The following is an 18,471-nucleotide window of genomic DNA, read 5'->3' as shown; positions in this document are numbered from 1 at the left end:
GCCCGGTGCCACCAGGCCCGAGCCGGGGCTTCGCTGGTACCCCCGGGGTGGGATGCCCGGGGCCCGCGGGCCCCTCCTCGGCAGTGCCGGGAGACCCAGCAGCCTCCCTGTCCTCGTTGTTACTCGTCGGGTAGGTAAGTCGGAATGAATATTGGGCTCAAGGCCTGTGACGTAGCTCAAGCCAAACGCAGGCTTCATGGAAGCGGAATTACTGATGAGCTTACTACCGTGCTGACCTGGCCAGGAAGGCTGAGAGAGAGCACGTGAGGAAAAAAGCATCAAAAAGGTTGGGACCAATATTCTCCCAGGAGTGGCTATCATTTCTGGGAACTGAAAGGGGTTTTGGTTTTTTTTCCTGTCCCTCAAAATAGCAGCACGTGAAACAGAACAGCAACTTCAGTGACAAGGCAAGTGTAACATCAAGGCAAGAGCACTGATGTAAGTTAACCTGCAAGTTGGCTTTTCAGTGTTGTCCTAGAAGCATGACCTGCACCTTTAGCAGAAGCCTTGTTTGAGTGCTTTACAGTTTGAATACAGAACTCAGGTTTTCCAGCTGCTTTCCCAGAGAGCTGCAGTCCGCCCACTGTCCACCACTCATCAGGATTTCAGAAGATTACCTGCGGAGACACAGACATGTCAGACTGCAGGTCCTGCCTGGCATGATGTGGAGCAGCTCCTTGGCCACCTGCTTCTTTGCACGTGCAGGTTTGCAGAGGCAAACCAGGGATCTTACTTGCTGTTTGCAAGCCTGAAGTCAGTGTGGGCTCTGCATTTCAAGGGTGTGGTCATGTGTGAAAGAATGGCACTGCATAAAGTAGTAGGGAAATTAATAGCGTATCTTGGCTGCTTTAATTCAGGACTAAGAATTGGAAAAATGCTGCTGTACCAGGCAGAGCGCTCCAGTGGCGAGGGGGGACATGAGAGACAACTGTCCTTTAAACACACAAAGGGTGGCTGTGGCAGGCCATCCATGCTGCTTGGACTCTGACCAAGGCCAAAAGTCTTGAAGCTCGGATTAATGCTAGAAGCCGAATAAAGCTGACTGTCCCTCCTGGCTGCATGTAGGCTTAGGTGGCCTTGCCGGAAAGGGAGCTCTTCACTCTCTGGGCAGCACCGAGGATCTCACTGCTCGTGTCTCCCCAGCATGGGGCGCTTCCCACCTGCTCCCACAGTAAGTGCCCGATACTGGTGCTAGACTGGAGCACACAGGGATGTGAAATCCACTGTACTCGGCCTCTCTTGGATGGACTTGTTCCTTGCTGTTTTTTTAGGCTTAGCTTACAATTTGCTGGATGAGCCATGGAAAATAGAGCCGTGTGTGAGAAACTGCCTGCCTTTGCCAACGAAAGCTGTTCTTCACTGTCTCTGTCCCCAGAGTGCTTAAGAAAGTAATCCAATAGCGTAAAGTTGAAAAAATAGTGAGTGAGGCACACGGCTAACATTTTACATGCTGTTGTTTCCTCTCCATGATCCCTACTCATTCTTTTTAACTCCTATTACAGAGGTGCAGGGATTACTGACGGGAAGTATCAGTTAGTCATTACAGGCATATTTGTTTTCAATGACAGGTGTATTTATGTCTGTTGAAGGTTGTTTTGAAAACAAGTCTGATCCAGACTGTAACAGAGCAAAGCTGTAACATCCAAAGATGGCAGCTATTTTTGTGCTGCAGCACATAGGAATCTGGCTCAATCCATCAGTAAATTCAGCTGGTGCTCTCCTGCCTGCCCTCCCTCCCACGTTACTGGCCTCTAGCAGGAAAAGCCAAACAGGCAGGCAGGTCCTGAACCGTCACAGTCCTCAGGATGGCATTTTTCTGAAAGGTGAAACTGGCACAGGAATGCGCTAACAGACTGGATGGATGTTGGTGGTGTATACCCCATCTGGCCTTCCTTTCCTGATAGCTGCAGAGGGAGGTGGACACCCCAGCTAAACCTCCCTGTGCGGTGAGTCAGAGCTCGCCATGAACTTCATACGAGAAAAGGGTCCTGACGCACCAAGTGCTGCACAAGCACACAAGAAGCAGACTCTGGCTTTGTGGCTAGACACAGCTACGGCCAACCTGATCTCGTGCTGGCAGCAGTCCTGCATCTGGAGACCTCCGGAGGTCCTTCCAGCCAACGCTCGCAGGATGCCAACTCTGGCAGAGCATTACAGAAGGGAAGGAAAGGTTTCCATTTTATATTTTGGCTCCACTGGGAAATGGATGCAAAGGGAGATACACAATCTTGCTGCAGTTAGGCAGCACATATGATCTGCACTAAAACGGGGGGTTAAACCCAGTCCTCATCAGTCCCAGACCCGTTCTTTAAGTGAGAGCTGAGCGAGTGCCTTGGAATCAAAATTTTTAAAGGAAGAATTTTACTTTTTTTCCTGGCAGAAAATTTAGAAAAATTAATTTTCATATCCCTCCCAATTCTAAAGTAGTCAGTTTTCTGCACTCCCCTCCTGCAGCCCTCCAGCTCTCTTGCTACCCTGCGAGAGCAGCTTGAGCACCAAGCCTGGAGTGAGCCGTGCCTTGTGCTGACCAGGTCACCCGTCTGTAGTGGCTGGGGGGCGGGATTCAGCCACCGGCTGGGGTGCAGAATCACAGCCCGCAGCTTAGGGTAGCCGTACACCCGTGAGGACCTCACTGTGCCTGCCAGACAGGTGTCTGGCTTCATGTGCGACTGTCCGCTGCCTTGCAAGCTGCAAGGCTTAGTTTCCTATGCTCCACAGCTCTGCTATGGCACCAGGAGGCCACATAAGCTTACGGTGACGGTTATGTCCTTTCTCTGCTCTCTGAATTACAGTCTAGTGACCTGCAGTAGAGTTTTGCTTTTCTCAGCTTTCAGACCACAAGGCCGGAAATGAGTCCTTCCGTCGAAGCGCATTTGCTGTAGTCTCAAAATAAGATGCACTCCTCTGAGGCCAGCATCCTGAGAGAGGCTGCGTAGGGGAACAGCCTGTGTCATTTCTGTCTCTCTGTTCTTGAGAATATTTTTTATGGGTCCCGAAAAAAACACCCCACCCCAAGACCCATGTCTTGCAGGAAGAGATGCGTGACTTGAAATCAGCCTGAGCTTCCAGAGAGTCCTTAAACCTGTGTAAAACCAAGCTTTGGTTCTCGTTGCTGGTGAGGCAAACCACATGCCGGGCCATGCGATGAGGCATTGTTATCCCCCCTGCTGGGCATCCATCAGGGATGGGATACGGAGAAGCTGGAGAGGGGCCAGCAAACAGCTGCAAGGTGGGAAGGGGTGTGGGGCACATGGCCTGCAGGCAGAGCTGGCAGGAGCTGGGCTTGGCTACCCTGGCTGAAGGGAAGCAGGAGGGGGGTTTGACATCAGCCTAAAACTGCTGGAAAGGCCGCTGCAAATCGCTGAAGGATTTTTGGTAGCCTCAGCTGGTGCAACGAGGGGCAACAGCCACACGGCACTGGAGGGGTTGTAGTCAGCACAGCTCCTTCGCCAGCAGCCCTGGAACAAGGCACCAGGGAGGTGGGGATGATCCCTGTCCTGGGAGGGGGTTTTAGCTGTGGCCACATGAAGCCTGGGGGACTGGGAGAGCCCTGGCACCAGTGGGGCTTGGGCCGAGACCCCCCGAGAGCCCTGGCACTGCTGGGGCCCTGTGAACTGCGGACCACGTTCTGGCTTTATCCGACCCTCTGCAGCACGGCAGGGAGGATTGGTAATTTAGGCCTGTCTCTGAGAGGTAGCCAATGAACTGTGTCTTGGACTAATTAGGCTTTAGGGCTCAGGAACTCCGTTCCAGTTGCCTGGCCTCTGTTTTGACCCCTCTATTCTTTGAAGTTCATAGAGAAGAGGGGAAAGGAAATGAGAGGAGAGGCCCTGCTTTTCCTGTAAAATGCCTCATTCCTTATAAAATCGTTTGGCAGAAATCTCTCTCAGCTGGACAAGCTGAATACTTTAATACACGCCTGCAGTCATTTTCCTCCCTTGTCTCATTCCTCTGGCTGCTCAGTCGCTGCTCTGCATCAGTAAAACCGTGGGTGCACACACAGAAATAATCCTCGAAGAGGTAGCAGAGAAGATCTCCAAAAGCATGTTAGGGGGCTCTGAGTTGCAGCAGCTGTGTTATTTCCTGGACTGGCTGGAAGTGCACAGCACCACGCAGTGCGGTGGGGCCAGCTCTAGCTCAGCTTTGGGTTTTCAGACCTTTCCTCCAAGCAAGCCTGCTGGGACACACAGCTTGCAGCAGCCTTTGCCAGTCCATGGAGAAACCACACCAAACATCCTCCCTCCTGCATTAACACACAAGGAGGAAAGCAGCCCAGGCATGATGAGGGAGAGGCACGTAGTGTCTCAAATCTGTCCTGGGCACTAGGGATGTTTCAGAGCAGCGGGCAGCCGAAAGCCCCAAAGGAAGGCAGCCATATTCCCTCACTCCCACTGTAACACAGAATCGCCAGGAGGTCTTGTTAGGAAGGCATCTCTGGAGGTCTGTAGTCCAACTCCCCGGTCCAAAGCTAGATCAGGTTGTGCTAAGCCTTGTCAAGTTGAGTTCTGCGTACCTCCAAGGATGGAAATCTGGTCTCTGAGATGCACCACCCTCACGTGGAGGAATTTTCTGATGCCCAGCTGGAATGTCCCACCTTGCAGCATGTACCCGTTGGCCCCATGTCCTGTCCTTGTCTGCCTCTGAGAAAAATCTTGCTCAGTTTTTTCCATAACCACTATTTAGGCAGCAGATGACCCCTATGAGGACCCCCCAGCTGTCTCTTCTCCAGGCTGGGGAAGCCCAGTTCCCTCAGCATCTATTCATACACCCTGTGCTGCAGCCTCATCACCACCTTGGTGGTCACTGCTGGACTCCCTCCAGTATGCCAGTGTCTTCCTTATACTGGCTAGCCCTGAACTGGACGCAGTGCAGAGAAGTGTCTTCAGCAGCACTAAGTGGTGAGGGAGGATCTCCTCTCCTGTGCTGAACTTCGTGAGCTTGCTTCTGGGCCCGTTCCTCCAGCCTGTTGAGGTCACACCGGGTGGCAGGCCTTCCTCCCGAAACATAGTGACCGCTGCCACAGTTGACATTAGCTATGGGCTTCTTCTCAGCTTTTCTCGGTATGGGTTGAAACCCACCTTTCCACCAGATGTGTGTGCAGTGGGTCAGCAAGGGTCCCGAGAGCTGCCTGGGGTTTCCTCCTCTCTTGGCCGCGCATCTAAGGCAAGCCGTGGGAACCGCTGTTTCCCTGGAAGGTGGCCTTGCTGCAAAAGGTGGCTCACACGGAGTGTGGTTAGAGCTGGAGCCACTCTTACTTCTCCTTTTGAGAGGTGAAAGGACGGCCCGAGTGCGGTCAGAGATTTCCTGCACCTACGTTTGGTGGCGGGCCACCTGCAATCCTTGGGCTGGAGGTTTCACATCCTCTTTCGGACCAAGCCTACCCCACTGCTGCGGGGACAAGGAATCTGGCCACAGCGGGGCCTGAGCTCTGGTTTGGGTGAACAGCCAGTAATGGGGAGTCTCTGGCTTGCCCGGTGCTCCTCACGTGTGCCTGGGGGTCCGAAGGGGGTCTGCAGCAGCATGTAAAGGGGCCGTTCTCAGACTGGCCACTGGCTTCATCTCAGCCCTCTGACTTCTGGCTTGGGCACCTCGGAAGCACTGGCACCTTCCCTAGGCTGCGAGGAGTGGCTGGCCTAAGGCTGGTTAGGGAAGGAGGATGCTGGAAGGAAGAGGCCAGGGAAGATAATGCTAGCATGGGGTTGTGCAGGGAAGTTTTCTGCCCTTTGCAGTGAGGAACAGGAGCTGAGGAGCATGGGGAGATCCAGCGCAACTTGTAGACGGCCAGGCAGTTGCTGCAGTTCCCATAGAGGACAGCTTTTGGGTTCCAGCCTCTTAGTGTTTCCACATACAATTAGCACAGAGTGCCTGGAGAAGCCACGCATGCAACTATGCACCAGTGTGGGGACATGGGGGTGCATTAAACCAATACAGCCACAGGCACCCCTGCACAGTTTTCACAGAGGTGCCCGCTATGCTTCTTATCTGCATGGTTTTTGAAGTCCTAAACGACTTGTGATATGAGGACAGCCAGGCATTTATTTGAGTGCATACAGAGCAGAGGAGGCCTCCTGAAAGCAAAACATGGCATAGTGTACTTAGGCTATATCGTCTTAGAGGGGGAGACCACGTTACAGATTTATTTCTGAAGCTGGATCTTGCAGCCCGTTGGAGTAATTTTAATCTGTGACTCATGTCAAAACTGCTTCAAGGTTAGAAGTGAAATTAGAAATTAGGCTGAAATGGCTGTTATTCACAGGCAAAAATTGATTCAAGACATTTGCCTTTCAGTTTTAAGGACTGCAGGCGGGGGAGAACTGTGAGAAGAGTAATTTCTGTGTAACTGGAGACTAATCACAAATAATGACATTCCCTGGTGACGTTAAATAGGATTGATTATATTTAACTTGCAGCCTGTTACATTTCTCAGTCGTAATCTTGGGCTGGGCTCTTGGACAGTTTTACAAATGAGGCAAGATGTGATAACATGAGCAGCAGGGGTAAGGAAGGGACAGGGCATGGTGTTTGTGGCTTGGCAGGTGGCAACCTTTCTTCAGGGTTAGCCCCAGTCCCGGTCCCTGCCTGGGGACTGTCAGCACCGGCAAGACGCTCGGTCTGCTCTCCCAGGAGCAGTGGTCTCGCTGCTCCGTCACCAGTGTGAAATGCCTTTGCCCATCACTGAGGCTTGGCTCTGGAGCAAAACAAACCATTTGACAGCATGGCAAGGCTCATCTGTGCTCGGGTTGCAGGCTCAGAGGGCTGGGGTTTGATGTTACAAGCTGGCCACCGTGCTTTCCTGTGCGGCATGGAAGGAAAGCATGCAGGTGGCTGGGGTTTCAGGCACCAGCGGCACGAGCCAGAGCTCTCTCTTCAGGCCATTCTTCCCTGACACACCAAACAAAAGCACTTTTGGTGCCTCAAAATGTCTGAGCTGCCTGCCCTTCGTTTGGCTGTGTCTCTGCCTCTGGGTGTCTCTTGGGGGGTGCAGTCCAGGGGACCAGCTGCTGTGCCTTTGAACAGGCAGCATCCTGCTGGAGAAGGGTGCTTTCTCCCAGATTAAGTGGGTGCAGGACAACCACAACTCCTCTCACCCATCTGTGCAGGAGGCTGAGTAGGGGGAAAATTCTCCAGGCTTTTTCCCCAGCTGGCAAGGGAGGGCTGGTTGATGGGAGGGACTGGCACTGGGACAGAGAGACACTCCAGCAGCCTGTACTGCTGCCGGGCTTGCGGGGTATGGCAGCGTGGGAGCTGGTGTCCTCTTGCTGCTCTGTGTGTAGCCTGGCCATAACGAACATCAGAGTGGACAAGGCACACTTGGGAGACAAGCAGAATCCTCCAATTAAGTGTTTTGGTTTTTTTAAATTAATATCTGCAATATCAGCATGCAGCAGGGTGACTGGATGAGATCCCCAAGTATCCTGTCACTGAGGAGCACACAGGGGCTGAAGTCAAAGTTTGAGAGTCTTGGAAATATCTTCTGGGACCCTCCCCTTATTGTTTCTATAAGGACCTCAAGTTGAGTGGAGGGAAGTCCAGCTCCTCCTGGCAAAGGGAGAAAAGCCAGCTACTTGACATTCAGAAAAAGCAAAGTTGTCTCTGAGTTGTCTTCCATACCTGCAGAATACCCAAGAAAGCCAAGACGGGAACACCACAGCTGCCAAGGTGGGTCAGCTTGCACCCGTATCTCGTAACAAAGACAGATTTAGCGGGTATTTGCACCTAAGCAGGATTTTCTTTTATTTGTTGCAATGAGAGAAGCTGTAGGCATTGCTTAGTGATTTGATTTCAGTTATGTACCACAGACCACATTTTCTGCTTCATTGAGTAACTTAGTAAAGCACCTTCAGCCACTGTTGTTTATGACCAACTTACCTCACCCATATGGTTTCGGACCCTCAGCAGTGCTGGTGGTGGAGCCTCTGGGGGTCTCCAGTTCATCCCCCCCATTCAGATCAGGTCTGAGTGTGCTAAAGCAGCTCAACTCAGAGGTGGCAGGGGCTCAAGATGGCCCTAGGGTAGTGGAGGTGAACACCTGGGGCAGCTCCCAGTGCACCTCAGGCAGGTGTGCACACACCTCCTCATGTACCCCCATGCCCAGACCGGCTCGGGGACAGGGCTGAGCCCAGGGTGACGTGCAGGGTCACACAGGAGCCAGCAGCACAGGAGTGAGCAGGGCCCCCTGAAGGTCTCCAGCCCCAGCGCACAGCAGGTCTCTCCTCAGCACGAGGTCAGGACAGCTGTGGCTTTGTGCAGCTGTGCCTAGGAACCCCCCCAAGGATGGAGACCTCCTCCCTCTCTGGTGCCCTGTCCCCCTACCCATCCAAGTTGTGCTGGCTGGGGTGGCAGATTCCTGTGCTTGTGACAGTGGCAATAAACACACCCACAGTACCCGCCTATGCTCAGAGTATCTGCAGAAGCACACCATGCAATGAGTGCTGGTTGTGGGTCTGATGTTCACACTACAAGGCAAGGAGACCTCCTGGAGGCCTTTGAGATTTCCCAGCTTGGCTGTACAAGTCCTTGAAGCTGTCCTTACTGTGAGCAGGGGTTTGGAGCTGGGTGCCTTTGGAGGTCCCTGAATTTTCCCGTGATTCTGCTGTCGTTGCAGGTTTGCTTGGCTTTCATTCTTGTTCCTCTAAACAAGAATTTCTTGAGAACTAATTTGCCATAGCTCGAGCGCTGTTGTGGTGAGAAGGCTGCACAAAGCTTTCTTCCTTTAACTGCCACCCCGGGTGACCTTTCTCCTGGCTTATACCAACAGGGCAGGTCGCCACCCAATGTCAGACCCTTAGCCACCTTGGGCCTTTCAGACTTGTTGGCCAGGTCACAGCACCATGCCAGTGCACAGAGGCCATGGACTCAGCAGAGGATCCAAGGATGGTCCCAGAGACCATTGTTGCTAGCATTTAATGAAGAGTTTTGTACCTCTGTGGTGATACGTGTGTGAAAGGGAGCCTCTCCTCCCTCCCAGCCCCACGTGGCCATGGGGAGTGTGGAGAGCTGGGCTTGGACCATCTTCATCCTGACGTTCCTCTCACGAATAGCACCATGATGGAGCACCCCACGCTCCAAAACTCTGCCCCAGCAATAGGGGAAGGCCTCTCCACAACCAAGATGCACGCCTGTCTTCTGAGGGCAGTGCTGCACTCTCTTTCACGTGCCTGAACCAAGAAAAATGTCACAACAAATATCTATGCTGGCTGTGCTTTCCTGTGACAGGAGTATGACTTCTTTCAAGGCATGTTTCAGCTTCAAGTGTCAGTTTGCTGTGCTTTTACTGGAGCCTTTATGAATGCAACAAAAAGATCTGGATGAGGAACCATCCCTCCTCTGGAGAAACTCTGTGGACACCTTTGTGGGGTAAAAATGAAAACAAAACAAAACAAAAAAACCTCACCTAGGATACATCCAGTGATAATATTGCTCAGTTACAGGCTGGCTTCAGGGTGCATGATAGCAAATGTTGGAAAAATTATTATGGTAACCATTTCATAAATAATTAACCTTGTTGCTTTTCAATTGCTTAATTAAATTGCCAACAGCATCATGTCTCAGGACAAACCCTGCTATTCAAAGTTTGACTAGTCAGGGAAATTATTATAAGCATCACAAGGGGTCTACAGGTAAGACCTTGAAGAAAACTCTGGCTCCCATTGTTTTCGTCTTTTCTAGATTGGATGTTCCTATTTTTACGGCTTTTAATAAAAGTCTTCCTTTGCCAGGGAAGAGAAGAAGTGCAGCAACACATGTCTGCAGACAAAAGATTAAGTTCTAGAAAACATGAATTTTATATGTCGATATATACACACACACATACATGTATATGTACATGTATACTTACATACTTATTTTTTTGTTTACAGTGCTGGAAATAATCATTATGAGGGAGTGGCGGACACAGTGAAAAGCAGAGCCTTAGTCCGGAGGGACCTCTCTAAATGGGAGGACTGGGCCACCAGGATGCTCACAAAGCCCAGCAAGTAGAAGTGCCAGTGGTGCCTGGTGCACAGGGGTGAGTGAGGGATAACCCTGAGCTTTGGTCCAGGCTGTAAAGTGACTGGTGGAGCTGCTGGATAGGACTTGGAGGTAACTCTGAACATGAGCTTGAACATGGGCCAAAAGTAATTCTCACTGTGAATAATGCAGACTGCTTACTGGGCTGTATGAGGAGGAGCATGGCCAGCCCAGTGGAGGGGTGTTAGAGAGTGTTGTGTTTCTATGAGTCCAAAAAGCTCTTCAAGACGATGCATTATAGTGAGGAGAAATGTGTGATGATGCTGGCAAAGTGCAAGAAAGATTCCTTCGCAACCCTCCACAGACCTGCCGAGGTCGCGGGTTGTCAGACCGGTGGAAAGCCAAGTGTTTCCGCAGGGAGACCGAAGTGGGCAGGCGTGCTGGCAGATGGCAGGCAAGATGTTTTGCTGTGTGTTAGGCACTGGAGTGAACACTATACAGCTTGCTGGCATGGCCTAAATAACTCATTATCTGGATAGGGCAGCCTTGAGAGCCACGCAGCGGTGCAGGGTGCCAGCAGCACTATCCCTTCTGCTTCCTCCCAGGGCCATTGCTCCCGGCACACTGGAAAGGCAAAGGTTAGGGTGGGTCTTGTGACACAGCCTGATCCTTTCTCAGTCAAAATGGGAGGTTTTTGGCACTGTCTGCTGTCCTTCGGCTTGTTCTTACATTTTGTTTCTGTTAGGCGTTGTTTTCTCTGGAGGCCTGGAATCCTTGGCCACACCGTGTTCCAGTGTTGCTCTTGCCGATATCACCGTGGTTTCTGCTGGGTGGGTTTCTATCATACCATCTCGTGTTAGTGGAGCAGGGGTTGCTGAAATGGAGCAGTCTCTGCCCTGAGCTGTTGGTGCAACAGCAGCCCATGGAGTTAAACATTAGCAGAAGTTACTTATTTCCCCTAAAGGAGGATCTTTATAGCTTTGCCCTTATTTTGTATTGTAGTCCCAGCAATACTGTAACTCTGACAGCAGGGGTTAGAAATTTGATTTGTTAAGATATTGCAATGTCGTTACGTCTGGTGCTTTTTCAGAGTTTCCTGGATGTTACTTGAAACAGGATAATCACTTACTCATGTGCAACCAATGACCACATGGAAGCTGCTCACAAAAGAAGCTACAGCCTTTGCTAACAAAGGAACTCCTTTCTGTTTTATTTTTCCAAACAAAATTCTCAAAACAAAGTAATTAAATTTCTCCCTTTGTTCTGGCTTTTGTGTTTGCTCTCACTTACAAGCAACCCCGGGGGGGGGATGGAAGATATGGGACTTTGGTCTTAGAATAAGGACTGAAGTTTTTCCTGTACGTAATTATTCCTAGTCCAGAAATGTCAGAATGGGAAGATTTTTCTTCTTTGGACTCATTTGTGTAGTGCATTCATATTACCATACATGGAATACTTTGGAGAAGATATAAGAGAAGGATTTCAGTTTAATCAGGTCCAGGCACAAATTTTGGACCAACAGCTAATACAGCAGAGCATCAGAACATCTGTCTCCTCTCTGCACTCGGATCCAAGAGGACTCAAGAGCTATCCAGGCATTTTTATGACAGAAAGTTTTGCTTATTCAAGAACTGCCTCCCCTTTTCTCCTCTTCAGTTTTCCCCTTCTTCTCCCAAACGCAAATCAGTAACCTTTATTAACACCAGGTCCGAAAAACATTTCTATGTTTAAATGTGAACAGAGATGGTCGTTTGTTTTTGGGGATGTCAGTCAACCAGGAATGCGTAATCAACGTGAGTGATGAATTACACGCAGCATCTCCATCTGCTCGGGCAGCCCTGGGAGCCCGGAGCTGGACTGGGTCAGGATTCCTGGGACTGAGAGCCCGAAGCAGGGGCAGGTCAGGGAGGAGTCAGCTTCCCAGCAGGGAATGAAGCTCTGGTGAGTTGGGGTGGAGCGGTTGGCACATGGGCACAGCTAGAGTGTAGGAGATGTGGTGGGAAGAAATGCTGGTGCAGGGAGACATTATGTGGTGGCTGAGTGCATCCGGAGGATGGGTGGAGGGGCTGGGCTGGGCCTCTGGCCCCAGGCAGGTCTGGTGTGTGAGATGGACCTGTGCTGGGGTACCGGGATAGAGGGTACTGCACAGGGACAGCTCTGCCTGGGGAACACCAACGGGGGCCACCCCAGGGTGAAGGACCAGACCCTGCTGGGGCCAGACCACTTTCCATCAACCACTGTTCTGGAAACGGGGCAGATAAATGTAGACCAGGCCTCATCCAGCACCACCTCTGCCCATCCGAGTTTTCAGGCAGGACACAGCTCCTCCAGAAGTGAACAGGCAGGGGTGTTTCAGTGTGCTCTAATGCTGTGCCTCAGATGAATTGTCTGTGGGAGGTGTCCACATTGCCTTTTCACAGCCTCAGCCCCTGGGAGTGATGTGTTGTGGCCTTTTGTTTCTCCCTCCACCCTCTCCTTTGCAGATCGTTCATGGGCTTTTGCCAGAGGCAGCCAAGATGATCTGGTGTTAACGATCCACCCTGTAGATGCTGAGGTCCTAGAGCTGTGGGACCCTGCAGGTTGGGCTTTTGCAGCCACTGTGAGCCACTTCTCTTTCTTGGCCACATCCTCATACGGCAAAACGTTACCTCATCTGACATCAGCTGTTGTCTCTCATTTGTTTCTCTGGGGGGGAAGACCACCAGGCTAAATCATGACCCCTCAGGAGGCCCTCTCTCCTGGTAGGTTTGCTGTGACTGGCACCTTCAGCAGCCACCAGAGAACAGTCACTTGGCAGGACGTGTCCTGCATCTTTGCAGTGGTGAAGTGGCACACGTGACTCGCGCAGTGTTCAGTCACCCCAGTGGGAGGGATGACTCAGCTGGGTGTTGTGCAAGTTACAGTCCTGAACGTAAAGAAATGGGGATCCTCCACAGGACGTCCTTCAGAGGTCCTGCGAGACTTAGACAACCAGCTGGCTTATACTAGCAGGAAATCAGAGGAACACTTAAATCAGAAGGGAGCTCTGGAGCACTCTAACACATTCCCTGCTCAAAGCAGGCTAGCCCCAACGTCGGGGGGGGTTGGGGTATCTCCAAGACCAAAGACCCTACCAGCCCTCTGGTCCCCAGCTGCACCCCTGCTGCAGGGAAGCAGTTTTCTCTTGTGTCTAAACAGCATTTCCCCTGTGGCAACCCTTTGCCCAGACAATGGTAATGTAAGCGTGTACTTCCACCTTCGCATGGGCATCCTTCTCCTTGGGCACACAGGGACAGCAGCGAGACATGAGGCCACGAAGCACTGTGTGCCCATTGGGAGGAAGTTTTTGGGGCGGGGAGGCAGCTGCATGCTCTCTGACTGCACAGGGAAGCAGCAAGGAAACCCAGTCCCCAAGTCTGTGGTGGGGATGGAGCTGAAACAGAAAAAAAGGGCTTCCTGAAGCTCAGACCTGCCTCATTTGCCCTCCTGCTCTGCTTATCTGCTGCGGGGCTGGCAGGAGATGGCGGCAGGGATGGGGCTTTCTCACTGTCTTCCACAGGCAGCAGTGCCAGGGTGAGTCTCTCCCTGCGCTCTAAGCTGCTGGCGGTGGGTTGGAGCCATGTCTCCCAGGTGGTGGTTCAGCCCACGGCTGATTTTTTCTGGGGTTGCAGAGGTTGGTTTGCAGAAGGGAGTATGACGGCATTTCAGGCATGATGAGTGTGGTTTCCACGGTAACCTGCAGGCGTGAGTCAGCATCTCCCTGCTGCTGTGGCTGGGAGCACAGAGCTGCATGTCCCCAGCTTCGCTCCAGGCAGGGGACACGAAAAGGCAATGCTGGTACAGGGGAGGGGAGTGTGTATAAGGTCTGAGCTACCCTGAGAGCAGTAAATATGTCAAAGAGAGGATCAAATCACTTCTTCTGTCAGCTAAATGTGGGGATCCCTTTTGCAGAATGGGGACTGCTCATGCCCACCTGAAGGATGTGTGCTCTGCTTAGCGTGAAGCTCCTCTTAGCTTCCTCCAAGCATACCTGCTTGTGCTCTTGGCATGTGCTGGCTGGGGCTCTGCAAGTGTGCAAAGTGCTGTGTCCAGTACACACTGGTTCAGACCCGTAGGCAAGAGCAACAAGAGAGCTGAAGCATGATCCTTCCCTAGGCACAGAGTTAACTGTCTTGGTCTTTGCAGCTGCAACTCGAGATCAGGAGCCACCAGTATGAAGGACTAGCAAGCACCACTGTGTGCTCTGTATGTGACCCACTGCAGCTGAGGCCCTGCACGGAGCAGGGAGCTGCAAATTACTGTTAGCAGAAGCGATGCAAACCCTACCTTCCGCATCTGTGGGAGTCACAGGACATAAAAGCTCCCAGGCAGTTCACTACACAGCCCTGGCCTGTGAGCATCTGCTTATCATGAGGGAACAGGAGGGTCAGGAGAATGGCTGGAAAGGCAGGACTTCACCCAGCACGCACCCACACATGCTGGGCCTCCCTGCCCAGGCTGTGGACCCAGTGAGTATCCTCGGCAGTCACTGTACCGGGTTTGGGTGCCAGAAGAGATTTGCTGTCTCTGCCCAGGATGTGCAAGGAGCCAAAGCCAAGCCAGTAAGAAATGGAGAGGCTATGCCCCCTCCCTGGGCCAAGGAAAGGTGTAACAGCAGTAGTCATGTGAGTGCTGTCAACCTTTCTGGCATTCAAGGTAGGCTTCAGTCTTACATGTGCAGCAAAATATATTTTCTCCTGATGGGAGGGCTGAAGTATTCAGTCCCCACCCACAGACTGTGTGAACAGATTCAAATTACCAGTTCATTGATCCCACCTGGGCAGCAGGTCCAGGTGACAAATGGCTCTGGGAGCACATGAGGAAGTTCCCCAGTGTTTCTTTAAGTGCTCTGTTTTGAGACCAGTAAGTGCTGTGTAAATACTGGTGTGCTGGGAGCAAGCTGTGCTTGAAACATGAAACTCCTCTGAGAAAGGTCGTGTGCTTCCTCCCGGTGCATTGCAGGATTGCTAGCAGGAACCAGCCCAAATGATGCGCAAGGTGGAGAAACCTGTCCCACGTCCATCCCCCAAGGCATTGCTGCTCCCCACCCCCTGCCGCCCTTCTCGGCCGTGTGGTCCTTGTCCCTCTCTGCTATGAACGTGTTGGTCACCTCACTTCTAAGGGACCAGGCTTTTAAGCCTGCTGGTTTCACACTTCCCTGTGTCAAGAACTGTGGCCAAGCTGCTTTGAACTCCTGTAACCTGTGAGCAGTCTCCTTGCCCCATCTGCCGCAGAGGACAGCTGTCCCAAACAACAGCGGAGAGTGCCCTTGGGGCCAGAACAGCCCAAGCTCTTCTCCCCACTACAGCCACAGCTCTCGGGACTAGACAGCTGTCTCGCAGTATGTTTATAAATCTCTGTGTTTGCAGTGAAGGGAAGCTAATTTATTTCCGGGATGTTGCCCAAAAAATGTTGCAATTCAGGCCTTCTGTGCTGTAGGATTTTGGTGTTGTGCAGGGTGTTGTTTCTTTTCTATGCGTTGACCCACAGGACTGACCCTCCTGTGTGGGGGTTTGACCCTCCACAACTACCCAGATTTGCCTGGAGCCATGAAAATGGCAACTCCCTAGGCCAGAAGCCTTATTCTCTGTCCTGTGGTCTAGTGCAAGATGTCTCTGCTGCCTTTTTATGTACTAGGACCTTGCAGAAACACACACATGAACGGAGACATACATAATCCTCAGGATGATGTTTTGCCAGGTACAGTAGATCCAGGGAAAGATACACACAGGTGTTGCTCCAGGCACAGCGTGGACCCACAGCACGATGCAATATTTGGGCAGGTGAGAGTGTGGGCATGACCAAAGGTTTTCAGCCTCTGATCCACTCCCATGCTGCCTGGCTTTTTGGGCATCCCACTGGCTGTTTCCATTCTCCTCTTGCTCACCTGATGGGGTCAGTCTGCAGTTCAAAGAACGTGCCCTCTTACTTTAAGGACCTTCCTGGTGGATGAAGTGCCTCTGTGGCTGAGGAAAAAGCCCACAGCCTGCTGGAAGCAGCACAACTTTGTAGCAGGCAGATTTTGGGGGGCCCCCGGCAGCAGTGACTCCAGGCTGTCTGGCACATAAGACATCTGTACAGGCAGACATCTGCATGGTCTCTGCCAGCAAGAGGCGTGCACTCATTGCACACGCATAGTGACAGAGCTGGCTGTCCGTCCTCCAGCCTGCCCAGGGTTTCAGAGGTGGAGAGGTGTTTTGTATACACTGTGCCATGGGTCTGTCCGGTGCATGAGCACTTTTGTGTGTCTTCCTGCTCCCCAGCAATGTGGCAGATGAGTCCCTGATCTGTGACACGGATCTGCTCTCTAGTCAGGCAAGCTTTTGCTGGCATCAGGCTGAGGTTAAGAGTACAGCTGCTCAGTACGGTGCCAACAACCGTTTCCTCCATCAAGTCCTCTTTGGGTCAGGATGTTCCGTGTACTTGATTTGCAACTGTCTTTCGAGGGGGCCAGGACACCAAGCAGCTGTTCAGGGGTGAAAAATGTACAACCATGCCACAGCCCCTTTCCCTCCCTTGATTCTTGACTTCCCAGGATGCGGTTTTCAGCCCAAAGACTAGTCTCCCTCTCAGCGTGCTTAAACACAGGCCAGGAGTCCCTTCATCACTGGCTGTCCTCCAAAACACCCGTGCTCACAGACTCATCTGTGATTGCATGGCTGCCCTCAGTCAGCACAGCTATGAATGTCTTAGTGGGCAATAACACAAAATAGAGTGTGGTGGCCACCAGAGAAATCAAAACATGCCAAAGGGCTTGGCAGCACTGCTGCCAGATCCCTTCTGCTGAGCTGCAGTCCTTCTGCCATAGGAAGCACTTTCTCCTTCGGCTTGCACAGTCCTGAAGCCAGAGCAGGGGTTGGGATTTGGGGCAGCAGGGGTGGAGGGAGTGGGCTGCTCTGCTGTGCCACCACTGCTGTGCAGCAAAGTGCTGAACCACAGAGGGACCGTAAGTGATGGGACAACATAAACCACATGCTTAGCAGCTGTGGGACTGCCCCAGCCACCCCGGTGGGTGCAACGTGAGTAAAAACGGGCAGCCTGTCACACAGGACCAGGGCAAGTGCAACCTCTGTCCCCATCCCACTCCCTCATCCTCCCAGATTTCCAGCCTGAAACTGTTCAGGAGAGGAATTTCCAAACAAACGTTGCTATTCGAGGAATGCAGCAGGGGGAGGAAATAATCACAACAGAGATAAGGAGAAGTCGGTCGACTTGACAACTGCGCCAAGCAAGCTCCTCTGGCTCTGGCTGGTTTAGGATGGTACTCCGCAGCCTGCCTTCCCCTTTCCCGGGCAGCCGGTGCTGTATTAACATCAGCTCTGCTGGTGGGGGCTGGGGAGGCAGCTCTGGAGCAGATGCAGGGAAAGAAGAAATACACTGGAGGGCTCGGGGCAGTAGGATGACATCTATCCCCGCTCCCCTCTGCCTATGAGCCACCCCAGCTCCTGTGCTCAGCAGCCGTTTGCTGGGCTTCCCTCTGCCTTTGTGGTCACAAGGCTGTTTCACCAAAAGCACATGCAGGTTTCAGCCATCTCCTTGGAGAGCCGTGCAGCTGTCCTGCCTCGTCCTCCCAGCAGGATTTTTGGGGGCTTATCTGCTTTCCTCCCTGTCCTGGGCTGTGTTGCACTCAGCTGCCAAGATTCCCCCATCCTCGCCACAGCTCCCCTCAGGGACCAGCTCTGTTTAACATCTATCTGGCCACGTGGCACTCTGGCAGACTGCTGAAGGCCTTGTATAAATGTTCTGCTGGAAAACTTCTGAGGTCCAGGGTCTAGTCCCCTCCTCCCAGAGACAGAGAAAAAGCTGCATTGCTCTTGGCTTGGAGTTCAGGAAGAACTGGTTTGCTAAAACCAGATGTCTGCATCCACTTTTGCTGACCTCACGCTGGGGCTTTCGCACCTGACGCTTGCAGAGAGGCTGTTCTCTCGCTGACAGGTGGTAAGGGATTTGGCAGAGCCAAGGTTGCTCTCCCAGGACCGTGCACATCTGTGGCTTGGCAAACAAATGGTAAGAGAAAGTAGGTCCCCTGGCTGGACAACCTGCAGAAGGAAAGATGGACAGACAGTGCTTGGGCAGGTGGATGCATGGCATTCACCTGGCTGTTCCTGACACACTGGAGTTACGGAGCTCATGCTGTGCACCCAGAAACGGAGGGGATGCCCTGAGTGTTGAGATCTGGCAAGAGCCTGCACAGACAAGATTAGGGATTGAAGATTTCAGCCCTTCAAGATGAAATCGTCCACCCAGAGGAACAACCTCAGATGTGCAGGTCTATCCCAGCTCGCAGGTGTGCTGAGCTTTGATTGTCCACCCTGTGCCATTCGAGCATCCTGCACACGTTGGTCATTTTAACTCACTGCCGTGCCAAACTTGCTCAGCGCTTTCCTCTCTGATAAAACAGTTGTGAGGGTTCAAAACAGACAATGCAGTTGGCCAGGAAAGGGGATATTCTTCCTGAACCCTGCAGGTAACCAGCTCTGCAGCCTGAGCCCTGGTTTATAG

The 18,471-nt window shown here is 52.2% G+C and overlaps 1 long non-coding RNA gene across 3 annotated transcripts; it reads left to right on the top strand.

Moving 5' to 3' along the window:
• The first annotated feature begins 22 nt into the window (after positions 1–22).
• On the top strand, positions 23–11,219 carry LOC103921039. 3 transcript variants are annotated; one of them, XR_663839.1, is made up of 6 exons: positions 23–130; positions 372–438; positions 7,618–7,659; positions 9,861–10,083; positions 10,697–10,781; positions 11,042–11,219. It is a non-coding gene; the product is annotated as an uncharacterized LOC103921039 (long non-coding RNA). The 3 variants fall into 3 exon arrangements; XR_663837.1 differs by lacking the exon at positions 7,618–7,659; XR_663838.1 differs by lacking the exons at positions 23–130; positions 372–438 and having other exon boundaries at positions 7,512–7,659.
• The last annotated feature ends 7,252 nt before the right edge of the window (positions 11,220–18,471 follow it).

The sequence above is a fragment of the Pygoscelis adeliae genome, unplaced genomic scaffold (genome assembly GCF_000699105.1).
Source record: "Pygoscelis adeliae isolate BGI_AS28 unplaced genomic scaffold, ASM69910v1 Scaffold127, whole genome shotgun sequence".
In the NCBI taxonomy this organism is placed as follows: Eukaryota; Metazoa; Chordata; class Aves; order Sphenisciformes; family Spheniscidae; genus Pygoscelis; species Pygoscelis adeliae.
Note: the sequence above shows the minus strand (reverse complement) of the source record. Positions and strands in the feature narration are given on the sequence as shown.